The following is a 12176-nucleotide window of genomic DNA, read 5'->3' as shown; positions in this document are numbered from 1 at the left end:
GAACCATAAATGGTTTAGTTCCATCGGAGCTAGTGCTGTAGGCACAGCTGGGGCATCATGTTTTGCGAACAAAAAAGTTCGGTTTCTCATTTACAGGTACCGGCGTGGAGCGCCTTCTGCTTTGGTTTCTCATGATGCCTGTGGGGCGTGGGAGCCATGGGACAGTAGTGTTTTATTCTCAAGTACGGTAAATTAGCTGAGTATAGGAACTATCGACCTTCGAACATCCCTCCGAAAAATCCCATATCTCCATATGAGCTAAGCAACAACCCTCCAGCCGTTGTTCCTTGATTTGCTTACCAAGAGGAATGGGATTTTAAACAAATCACTGCTAGCGAGACGTGGCGCATCGATAACCGGCTGTAACTAACGTCCGAATTGTAGCTGCGTCACTAGGTAGACAATCATAATAGCGAGCCCGAAACAGCGGTATTGGCGCTCGTTGAGCATAGTATTCCCCTAAAGTACCAGCATTATTTCCCTTGCTGAATAAGCGCGGGGGCTGTGCGTTGTTTCAAGCAAACGTTGTTAATCGAAGGTGACAACACAAAACACCGCGCCGCTAGACGTTCAGTTTCAGGTTAGTTGCCCGGCGTCCGCATGCTCACGAAGTTTTTTAAATTCGCACCTGTTGAACCAGTGAGCGGTGACGTTTCAAACAAAGCCTCTGCTAATTTTTGCGCAACTGGGCTTCAAATTTGAAGGTATTAATTAAAAACACGTATTTGCTTGTTAGGTTACCCAGAACTAGGAACACAGCCAATTTCATGTGATCTGAGGAAAATACAAATGGCGGCGCAGCTCCAGGAACTCTATATTTTCATCCGCTATAGTTATGGTTTATAGTGCAGAATGCAAGTTAATTTGCGAGTACCTTGAAAAGATGTTCCAGGTAAACCTTCTTATCGTAAGCGAAATCAAAGTATCTGTACAAACTGTTTCGTGAATGTTTGCATATCCATGACGTTTCGGAGCCAGCGATTTAGATATATATATAGTGCACGCCAGGATTTATCCTTTCGCTTGCTATGAAGGTCATGCACACGCGTCCCAGCCGGTGCGCAATCGACAGGGAGACCGGAATGAGAGCCCCAGCGAAGCAGCCATTAGACGGTCGCCTAGTGACGTGGTTTGCTCGCGTTGAAGCGCCGGCACCGATGGCGCGGCCGGCTTTCGCAATGAAGCACATTTGAAGCAGCCGTTGCAACCTGTGGCTAGTCACGTTAAACCAAATCTGGGAGACTGCGAGTGGACGAAGCCGTAAGAAAGAAGACGCAGCGTGCGCGCCGGTGGCGAAAGCTCACTTGCGACGCGATGAACGACCTTGAGATACGTAGCCTACGTAGTAAGGCTTTCGCCACGGAGTAAGGCTTTCGTTCTAAAAGGACGTCGTAGGAAATGTAATCATAGGAAGGACTCAGGCCCCAGTTTTGTCATGGCATTTTATGAACTCTATGCATTATTACATCCGGGGTATAAATCAGTCGTAGTAGTAATCCCCTAGAATACTTCACTAAAAGTTACCCCACTTCGACTCCTACTGTTTTATACACGGTCTCAGAAAAGTAAACTTTATGACGGTGGCAATGGCTCCCTCTTGGCAACAACTTTACGCGGGTGGCAGTGCTGAAGACGGTTCAGCAGAGACTCAATTCTAATTTATTACATCATGATTCTCTTCCTGTACACTGTCGATCAGTGCTAAAACATCCCTTCTAGATTCGTGTTTACCGAATATTTTAAGCGGACACGAAATGTAACAATGTGTATTCATATTCACCAATCATTGTAACATTTCTTGCAACTTATTGTGACACCTTAGTACATCATATCAGCCAGGTTTTGTTCACGGATTACTAAAAAAATTAGATAAAACTGAATAACACCACGATGAAATCAGGATCAACCACTTGCGTGGTCCTTGCCGTCATAGATATACGTAGACCATACATCAAATATTTAATACAACGCCTGCAGTTTGTTTCCAAACGTGTCCATATTTCGAAAAGGTTACAAGATGTGGTAAGAGACCGCCGCTGCAGCTTTACATGCTTCTTTCGAACATGAAGGCTGAGAACCTTCCCAGCACATGCGTTGCCGGCTGCCCAGGCCCAACATGTACTACCCAATTAGGGACGGCGTTTATTCAGTTACGATGCTCCCTTCTGTACCCTTGGGCTCGTGCATAATAAGGAACACTGCTCGCAGTACTCTGCCCTGGAAGATGGTGCAACAAATGAGCGGACATTCGGTCCCCGAATACTCGATTTGCGCGCAGCAGCATCTTCGTGTTACATTTGCGCTTGTATAAGAATAAAGGAGGGCGGAGCAGGCGCTAATTAAAGGTGGCCAGACAGCAGGTGCCTGGTTTGCAGTCCATTCGTAGTGAGTGAGACTGTCCAAGCTTTTTTGCGTGCCACAGTTCTTCGCGGATTCCATGCAGTTGACTGAACGTTTTCGTACGCTACTCGCGATTTGCATCCACACCAGGCTCGAAACAGCTGAAATAGGTGGTGACGTGTTTTCGGCAATTTCGCGAAAAAACGAAAAAAAAAATTATTAAAAGGTCTAAATGCCAACTGGTTGTATCAGTACGAAATATTGGAATATGCAAGCAATTGAAATATACAAGTGTTTTTTTTTCGCGCAATCCTGTTCATTGAAATATAATAACCAGAGAGGACATTTAAACTCTGAGTTAGATTCTTGATATTACTGGGATGAACTATATCAGGTCACCAAAATTATTGCAACAATATTGCTCCATTGGCATCACGGGCCAAAAATTCTCTGCACGCTTTACGTGTACATTTGAATTGTATTGATGTTCGCGTTGTCGGGGCCCTGTCCAGGCGCTAATTGACACTAGATCGAACATATCCGTGATAAGGGTGAACCTATGCCGACGACTCACGAAAGTGATTATCCGTGCCCCATCCCCTGTCCTTTCGGTTAATCAAAGTACTTCCATTACCGTTGTCGCTAAGTGCATCGCTCTAGTTACCATCCCCGGTAATCACGCTCCCGCTTTATTTTTCTGAATGAATTCCCCCGATGGCCTCATTCTTGGGCTTGATTTTCTTCCTGAACATTGTGCCTTTATCGACATCTCGCATGAAGCCATAATTTTTGAGCTAGGCTGCCACAGAATGCGGTGCAGGAAATGAAAGTTACCTATATCAAAATTAGTTCATTCGACTATCCCCTAGAGTTGCTACATATGTCCTGTGTTCTACTAACGACTTGTTTCCGACGCTGACTACTTCGTTTCCCTAATAACTGATGTTCTACTGACCCGAGACATGTCAATTCAAAACAACCGCACTTCCCTCCTTTTTCTTAATTTCGCCGCTTCTTCTGAAATTATCCCGGTGTCATGGGCATTGCAACAGCTCATCCCTTGAACAAGTGCGAGCATTTGACCTTACCTTCCGGTTCACCCACATTTGCTCCCGTTCCCTCTGCCTCCTGCTCACCGACAAATGAATTCACAACAAAGATTGTCCCTAAATTTTGACATGAGCCTGCTGTGGAACCTCCAGCGACATTTTAAATGCAGAGCATTTCAGTAACTCACGATGTCACCCGCGTTGACGTCCGTAGTCTGCATCGCTCCCCCTACACTATATAAAAACTATACTTACCGGCGCCAGGTTTCCATCCCACGACTGTGCGGGCGGAACGCAAGGTACATGGTGCTCTACCCACTGGGCCACAAAGCCGACACAGAACAGAAGGTTACGAACGCGCCATATATCCTTGACTCATTCAACCGTCGGCCACAGGTGCGCCCTCACCCCCGCGTCCTCCTCGCCTTCTCTCCGCTCGCAACACCCTCTCTCGCCGCGTTCGGTTCGGGCGCACAACAGGTGGGGACGTGCGCAACACTCTCTCTCGCCGCGTTGGGTTCGCGCTGAGCAACCGTCGGTTCGCGCGCAAGAACAGGTGGGGGCGCTCGCATCACGCTCTGTCGCCGCGGTCGGTTCGCGCTTAAACCACATATGTCGTTCGCGCGCGCTCCGGTCGCTAACATCTGTTGCGTGATCGTGACGTCAACATCACGCGTGCGTGTGGTGGCGCGATTTCGGCGCTATAAAGGCGAAACCACATGCAACGTTTTGGTCGCGTCTTGCGGCCGTCTGCGGCGCCTGGCGCCGACGCGGAACGGGCGTTGGAGAGGGCGAGCAACCACATGTGGGACGCGCGAAGAGCGCTTCTCCGATCAAAGTTGCCAGACTTACTTTGGTAAAGGCAGCATCGTTCGGTTTAAGTAATTCCTAATAAACTGAAGAATAATCAAAACTTCAACAAACAAAACACGTTAAATTGATGTTCTATTAAATAAAGTGCTAAAGAGCCGCCAAATAAAGAGCCGCCATGTTGCGTGCGGAGAGGGACCGGAAATTGAGGATAGCAACATCCGGCGCAGGCGCCAAAAACGGACCAAAAATCTGGGACGCGCAGACACCGGCGCTCCGAGCGCGCTGCTGTGTATTTGGTGGCGCGCGCTGAACGCGCGTCGCCGCGGACGGTCTCCAAACGCGACCAAAACGTCGCATGTGGTTGCGCCTTAACAGTCTCTCGTGAGGGGCATTGGATTGGATTCGATTGGCTTGGCTTGGCTTGGATTGGATTGGTTTGAATTTGGATTGGATTGGATTAAAGTGGATTGTGTTGCGTCATAGCCGCACCATGTTGTGTCATAGCCGCTCCACGTTGCGTCATAGCCGCGGCAGGGGGTTCACGGCAGGTTTCACGTTTCACCATCGACTTCATCGACAATGTCTACGCTGGAAGACAACAATTACAACAACAACAACTAATACGTAATCCATACGACTTGCAGGCGCGCCCCCCGCGGAAATGCTCTGCATTTGATCGTGCCCCTCGCGAGGGGGATTTTCTTTTTTTACTTTGGCAATCGTCCTCTCAGCCAAACAAATGCAGTACAGCAGCATATCTACACGAGTGACACACGCCCAATTGCTCGCAGGCATCGATTTGGATTTGAAGTTCTTTCAGTTTGTGTTAGAAGGTATTCAATACAAGATTTCAGAAGATTTGAAACACACCGAGTATATGCCACTGAAAGCCCAGTTATACAAAACGAAGTCGACAAAATGCTCGCCAAAGACACCATCGAGCCCCGTTTGAGCCTTTCGCCGACACTGGTAGTAATGGTCAAAAACGAAGACAACATGTTGAGACTTTGTGCCGACTACCTTCACCTAAACCCCACAACAACAACAAAAAAAAAGACGTGCACCCTCTTCTCCGAATTGACGGCTGTCCCAGCGTTGTGAACTATTCTGTTTAATTACCCTATATTCCTGTTATTGAAAAATCGCCGGGAATGATACCGACCGAGAAAAAACGGCCTGTGTTACACCATAGGGTCTTTACAAAATAATTGTAAGGCATTTCCATCTATGCAACAAGCCGGCCTCGTTCGAAACAAATATGGACACTCTTCTTCACGGCCTGATGACGTTTTGCATCCGGCTACCTCGACGACACCAACGTTTTTTTCCGACCTGCTTTTCTCTTCGTTCTGCTTTCTCGGTTTTCTCGCCGTTTCTCCGTCCTGTTTTCTCTCCATCAGTGAACTGTCCTTTCTGTCTTCCGGAGGGTAGGTTTAAAATTAAATTCATCCTATTGCCGAGAAAACCAACATCAACTTCAAATTCTCGGTCATGCTTCCCGGATCGAGGTAATATACACGCAGTCGAAAACTTTCTCCAGACACAAACCGTGAAAGAGGACAAACGGTTTCTTGGGCCCTTCTCCTGCTTTCGCCGATGCATTTTGTCGTCGGGATGGTTCAGAGAATTGAAGAAGATGAGAAGAGCTACGGCTGTGTTCTGCTTAGGCTGAACTTCGAAAACAAAGACGAACACTTTCAGCTACCCTCCTCCATGCTCTCACGCTGGCATTATCTAGTATTGCGAATATTGCAAAAATATTTAATTCTTGTGCTGTTGCCTGGCAACAACATTAAAACTAGAATAAGAAGTTCTAGTCCATATACTCTTCGCGAGAGAAAAATGTGTATTGTTATTAATTGAGTTTTCACATCGGCACATCGCGCTAAAATTTCGAGTGCTGCTTTAATGCTGCAACGGGTGGAAACTTATCTGAATAAGCTGTCAAGTTAGAGGCAACTGTAAATACCATTTTAAAAATATTCTCGTGAAGCTTGCACTAAGTCGCGCCAAGCTTGAACTAGGCCAAGCTGCAGGATTTGTTTGTACGTCAGCACTGAAGAACACATAACCACGCATTTGCACAAGTTTGAAATTGTTTGTATACACGTTCCGTTGTCGCTTTGCGCTGTGCGACTTGTAGTCATCGTCATATGTATCGATATCGTCGTGTTCCTCATGCCAAGCATGACATCCGCGGTAGATCTTGATGACAGCTTGGACGCAGCGGCGGCCTGTACATGCACGACGCATGCGCGGGGTTCTTGGAATCGCGTCGGGTTCAGTGGAGAACGTGTTGCTACAGCTGTGGCATTGTTGATTGTGACAAAACGCGAGGCGCTCCTCGGTGTTTACGCCAGCTTTTTCGCCCGAACCGCTGCGCGAGCCAAGGACGATCGGCGGTCGCCGCGAGACACACGCTCCCGAGCACTCGGCATTTCCTTACTATTTTTAACGCGGTACGCGTCCCGGGCCACGCATTGCGGCCAGCTACTACAGCTCCGTTGTTAATATCTGCGGTTCCGCTTCCATTTCATTGCAGGTAGTCGTTTCTAGCAGCGCTTTCCTTCCTACAGGACTTTATGTAGGGGCGTGAAGTTTCAGGAGGATATTTGATACTTATTACATTACTGGAGGTGATCATTATGGCTTTATGTTTCAAATGTCACACATACAAGAAAGTGAAAATTGCAAGTCAATTTTTTCGGGAAAAGTTTACTTTATTGCAGCCCCGCTGACATAGTAACGGTGTTAGTTGATGTAGGTAAAACGTACTGGTGCTTAAGAGCAGTTTGAACGTCCTACACTAACAGTCGTAATTTGAGAAAATTAGGATTTTGTACATCCTGAGTGTTTTTATACAATTAGCAGTACATATTGTTTGTTTGTTGACATATCTAAGTGGTTTTTTTTGCTGAAAAGTGTCACCCATAGAAATTGCCAAAATCTTTTAAACATTTCCTCGGAGCAAACATATAAAATGGTTCGTGGGATTTATTATACAAGATTACGCATAGATAACGCGCCATCTTTACAGACAGACCGCACCGCTCTCCGTTGCTACACGCGTCCCGTACAGCCTATGTTTTTCATGCTAGCACCGTTTTTCCATTATCCAAACAGCTAGGACTGTATAAGGGCGTGTTTTTGCACAAAAATGCATAATTGGCGAAATCGACGCATTTATCGGTATAATACGGTAAATGGATGTAACTTGCCTAACAAAATGCCTAACAAAATTTTGACAGCCAAAAAATACAGAAAAAAAACAATTTTACAATCTCAACTGACCAAACACAAAATATGCATCTAATACACCTCCTTCAAAAATGAAGACAAAATTAGGACAGAAGCGAAAGAAGGTTGAATGTACGAACCAAAAATGGCTAAAATGGGTCGACAATTCAACTTCCTGCATGACCACAAAAATGTATAATTTGCGGAAGTATCACCGCTATCCAGTATACTAGCGTAAATTTAGGCGATTCGTACGAATGAATTCAGAAAAGCGCAAAATGCATAAACAAAACAAAAAATTCCAAAGTGTAATACCGAAATCAAATCTACGATCTCTATATATCCGAACAAAAGGCCAAGACTAAAAAGAATCCTCAAAACGAATGAAGAAAACCCGAATAAAAACGGCGACAGCAAACCAACGCTGCAGTACGCCTTGTACCTGCGGAAAAATATTGTGAAGTGACGGCACTGCAGAAGTGGTAGGAGCCATGGTTGAGAATGACGAGCAATGAATTTACACTATGTACATCGCGGCCAACGGAGATACAGCCGACGGCACGCGCCAGCCACTTCGTCGCCGTAGTCGTTGTCTTGCGTCATGATTCTCTGGGTCGTTGTACATAGCGCCGTGACATACACGTGCGGCCGGGGGGACCGTACCGGTTGATCCGACGTGAAATGACGAGTGTGATGTAGCTGAAAGATGCGATAGCAGTGAACAGCGATTTACTTTCCCCCACGTTGAACAGTGATTTAATTGGACGATATCTGGCGCCGCATTAGCGATGTCCTGAAGGCAGCGACGAAATTTGATGAACGACGAAAAGTCATGGGTACTCGAAGCTATCTGGGGGGCTAGTTGGTTTCTTGACATAATTGAAAAAATGCGCTAACAAGACGGGACTGAGGGAAGGAAACACAAAACACACTCGAACCCACATTGGACGAGAAGGCTGGCGCGGAAACAGCGCCTTCGGCTGGTCTCCTCTTCTCAGAACTTGTAGCGGCGAATATTGATGGGCAGGTGACGGGCTGCGAACACGGTGCAGGGGACGGGGTGGAGTGTTCATCACTGCAGGGTTGCGGCTGCCCGACATGGCCCACGTACCCTTGACGATCGTGTCCAGGGCAAAACGGTGCGAATCGGGGGGGCCGGTATCGTGATTATCCCGTACCTACTCCAAAATGTTATTTGTCGGCAGGAACCACGGTTGTGAATGATGAGCGATTTGTTTACACTATGTGCCAGCGGCCATAAGAGATGCCGCTCGCGCGCAAGCCACCTTATCGCCGTCGTCGTTGTCTTGGGTTATCACGCTGTGGCTGAGTGTCCACATGTATGAGTCCCGAGACCACATTTAACCAATATGATGGTGTAAATTTATGTCACTGGTGAGATGAAACCGAAGGAAACTAAAAGTCAGTAAAACAGCCCCACGCATTCGGTTACTCGTCGCCATATCTGGCTGCGAAAAACTTACAGTGTAGACATGAAGAGTAAGAAGGGTACGCATTAGTATATTGCACTCTAAGCTAAAACGGAGTAATGGGGTATCGGTATTAGTCCTATAGGGAAATAAATATGTTGCCACTAGCTTCACCCCTTTTTTCGTCTAACGGAAAGAGCACCAACTCTTCGTCCCTCAAAACATAGCTCCTTCGTGGTTCAACTGCTAATCAAGATTGAGGCTTACTGTTGCTTCCTTGCAGGGGAACTTAAGTCTTTCCTGCTATTCCATTGGAGGCCGTCCGTTGTTCCTCTGGGGATCAATCGTTATTATTTGCCATTACTCCCCACAACAAATTCATGGTCTCTTGAGAGTAAACGTTCATCCTTGAGTACACTCTTCACTGGTTTAACTCTCCAAACCAAAAGCTAAAATGCTTTTTCATGCAAATTCTTTTTCCATGCACGTTACAGAGAATGAACTGCCAATAATGTTACCAAACTCTGACACTCTGCAGCTTAGAAACTTCGAAAAAAAGTACGAATGCAGAACCTTTGCCGCCGCGGAGCTTACCTTCCGCACGTCCGACGCCGAGGGCCGCTGAACAAGAAGAAACAAGTCTTCGGGACGCCGCGAGGGGCAGAAACAACATCGCAGCGGGGCCTTTCCATTGGTTCCTTTCCCGTCCAGGGTCCAACGTGTGGTCTCTTAATTTTGCACATAGCCCTTAACATGGGAATTCTGGTCTTTTAGGAGACTAGGTGATGTTCACGAAGCCAAAAATACACAGTAAGTCTGTTTTTTTTTTTCACCCGTTTTGCCTAAGAGTGTATTCTCTGAATTTCTGAATATTTGGCTCGATAACCGGGGCGAACAGTTTTTTGTGAAGGCTACTGAAATAAAACTAATTGCGATTATGGAGTCCTTTCAACAGAATGTCGTGCAATGTGTTTTTGTAAACTCCAAGAAAACACGAGTTCTGTTTGTTTTCAATACCACAGGCCTGAATTACGAGCTTTTAAATACGATAGTCTCTTTTGGGCTACCTAAACGCAGAAAGGGCGGTCTGTCTGTCTGTCTGCCTGTCTGTCTGTCTGTCTGTCTGTCTGTCTGTCTGTCTGTCTGTCTGCCTGCCTGTCTGCCTGTCTGTCTGTCTGTCTGTCTGCCTGTCTGTCTGTCTGTCTGTCTGTCTGTCTGTCTGTCTGTCTGTCTGTCTGTCTGTGTCTCTGTCTATCTGTCTGTCTGTCCGTCTGTTTGTCTGTCTGTCTGTCTGTCACTCGATTGAGCAACCCGGTCAAAGTGAAGCAGAAGCTGCGCAATAGTGTCATAAAACGGCAGCCAAATGTAAACTTCCAAGTCCTGGGTGAATGTTCATGCTTGTCATCATTGTTGGACAAGAACGAGAAACTACGCAAATATAACGCAGAAAATCAATACATAAGTCATAATTCCAGTGTTCTTTTAATAAAATGTTTATGAATGCTTTGGTTTTGCGACAGCAAATGAAATACTACATCAACTGCAGAAATCAGTCACCTGCTGTTTCCCGGGCTCCTGACGGCATGTAATAAATCAAACGGCAACAGCAACAAAAGGTTCCACTAGATAGGTTCCACGTTCCGCTTGGAAGGCTCGTGGAGTAGGGCAACGTGGTTCTATAAACGTTGTAGTAAGACGCCCCGACTCACGCGCGTCTCCGCCGTACGACAGCGCTGGCATCGAGGCACGCTATTGGAGCAGTGCAACACGGTAAACTTAAATTGAGTTGAGCAAACCCTTAGCGTGTTGCCTTGGGATGAACGAGACGGGAACGGAGCAGCATGGAGGTAAGCGGGATAGAGAATAGATGCATTTAATTGTAAGGAACACCAGACGACTATCGTCTTCCGTCGATATTTTCATCGAAAAAAGCAGATACGCAGCCATTTTTTATTGAGAACACACGGGTATTCATAATTGTGTACAACTCCACAGAGAACGACATTACAAATCAAACGACAAGCTCAATATCTGCTATACGCAGAGGTACAGACGCTCGCTTAAGCCCTATCCGGTACAATGACAATTAAATTGTTACTGAGTGTTATCCCTCAACGCTACTGAGATAGAACCTCAAGCGCGTGTCTTCGTTTGAGCCTACCAAACTCGTACAATATGTTTCGCGGGTATATTTCTTATAAAGCACCAGTTCCCACCTTTTTTCTTAAGCAGCCGCCTACGGCACGAGCCCATGTACAGACAGCAGGCAGAAATCCTAATTGCGTAAAACTCCGCGGGGACGTCATGATGACAAGAACAGAAAAACTTTATTTATGCTTTACAAACGGTATACGGGCCAGTCCGGGAATCTTCACGCACTTCTGCCAGTATTTTATACAGCCACGCAGACCTGATATAGCGAAACATTTTAGTGCCCCTTAGCAATACACACCGCAAATAGAAATTGGAGATTCGGAATACTTCCCTGCCGTAGCGGATGCTTTTCTGATGGACGGGGAAAGCAAAAGCTCCTGCGTGTCGACATTTCGGCGTACGTTAAAGATCGCCAAAGTGGTCAAAATTAAATTGGATCCCTCAACTACGGCGCGCCTCATCGCCTGGGAACGTCGGCGTGTTAACCTCATAATCAATGAATCAAGATTCGCGAGACGTTGAGTGTCATCAAAACCCACAAACTGCCTTCAACGCTAAGCGGGCTTCCTTCTCCAAAGTCTATTGGTTTACCCAGCCATACGCAGCAGTGACGGGGTAACTTTAGCGAGTAAATTCGTACGGAAGATGCCACTGCTCGAACCAAGAATTCATCTAATTTTCTCATACAATGCACTGCTATTCAAGGGTCATGCAGTTAGGCTGCGACCTTCGACCCAGAAATCGCTCTATCAAGCATAAATGACGCCAAAGGTAGGCGGGGGTTCATCCTGAAATTCATTCTTCTAATGCAGTACATCTTGCATATTCATGCGTTGGAACAGAAATGGTCTGGGGTGCAGAACACCATTCGTAAGAGCTGGTAGAAAACAAACTTGTGGTTCTGTCAACGGGAGGCATGCGCTAATCATTTGCCCCAAGGCTTAGTGGTGAAATGTGCCTACATACTGCTGCAGCCCCTGTCGACCCAACAAATATGCCTTCGGTAATCGATCTTTTCGTCGAGGCGAAAGGCCGTGGCCGGAGTTGGCCTTTCGCTACATGAGCGCTTGGAGCCAGCTGTCCGTTTTCTCATATCCTTAGGTAAACAACATGGCGAAAAAGTAATTACTTGTGCCTAACTCCTCAAATGCTA

Source organism: Haemaphysalis longicornis, unplaced genomic scaffold (assembly GCF_048455015.1).
Source record: "Haemaphysalis longicornis isolate Haplotype H1 unplaced genomic scaffold, Haemaphysalis longicornis Haplotype H1 scaffold_4, whole genome shotgun sequence".
Classification (NCBI taxonomy): Eukaryota; Metazoa; Arthropoda; class Arachnida; order Ixodida; family Ixodidae; genus Haemaphysalis; species Haemaphysalis longicornis.
This window is presented reverse-complemented; position numbering follows the sequence as displayed.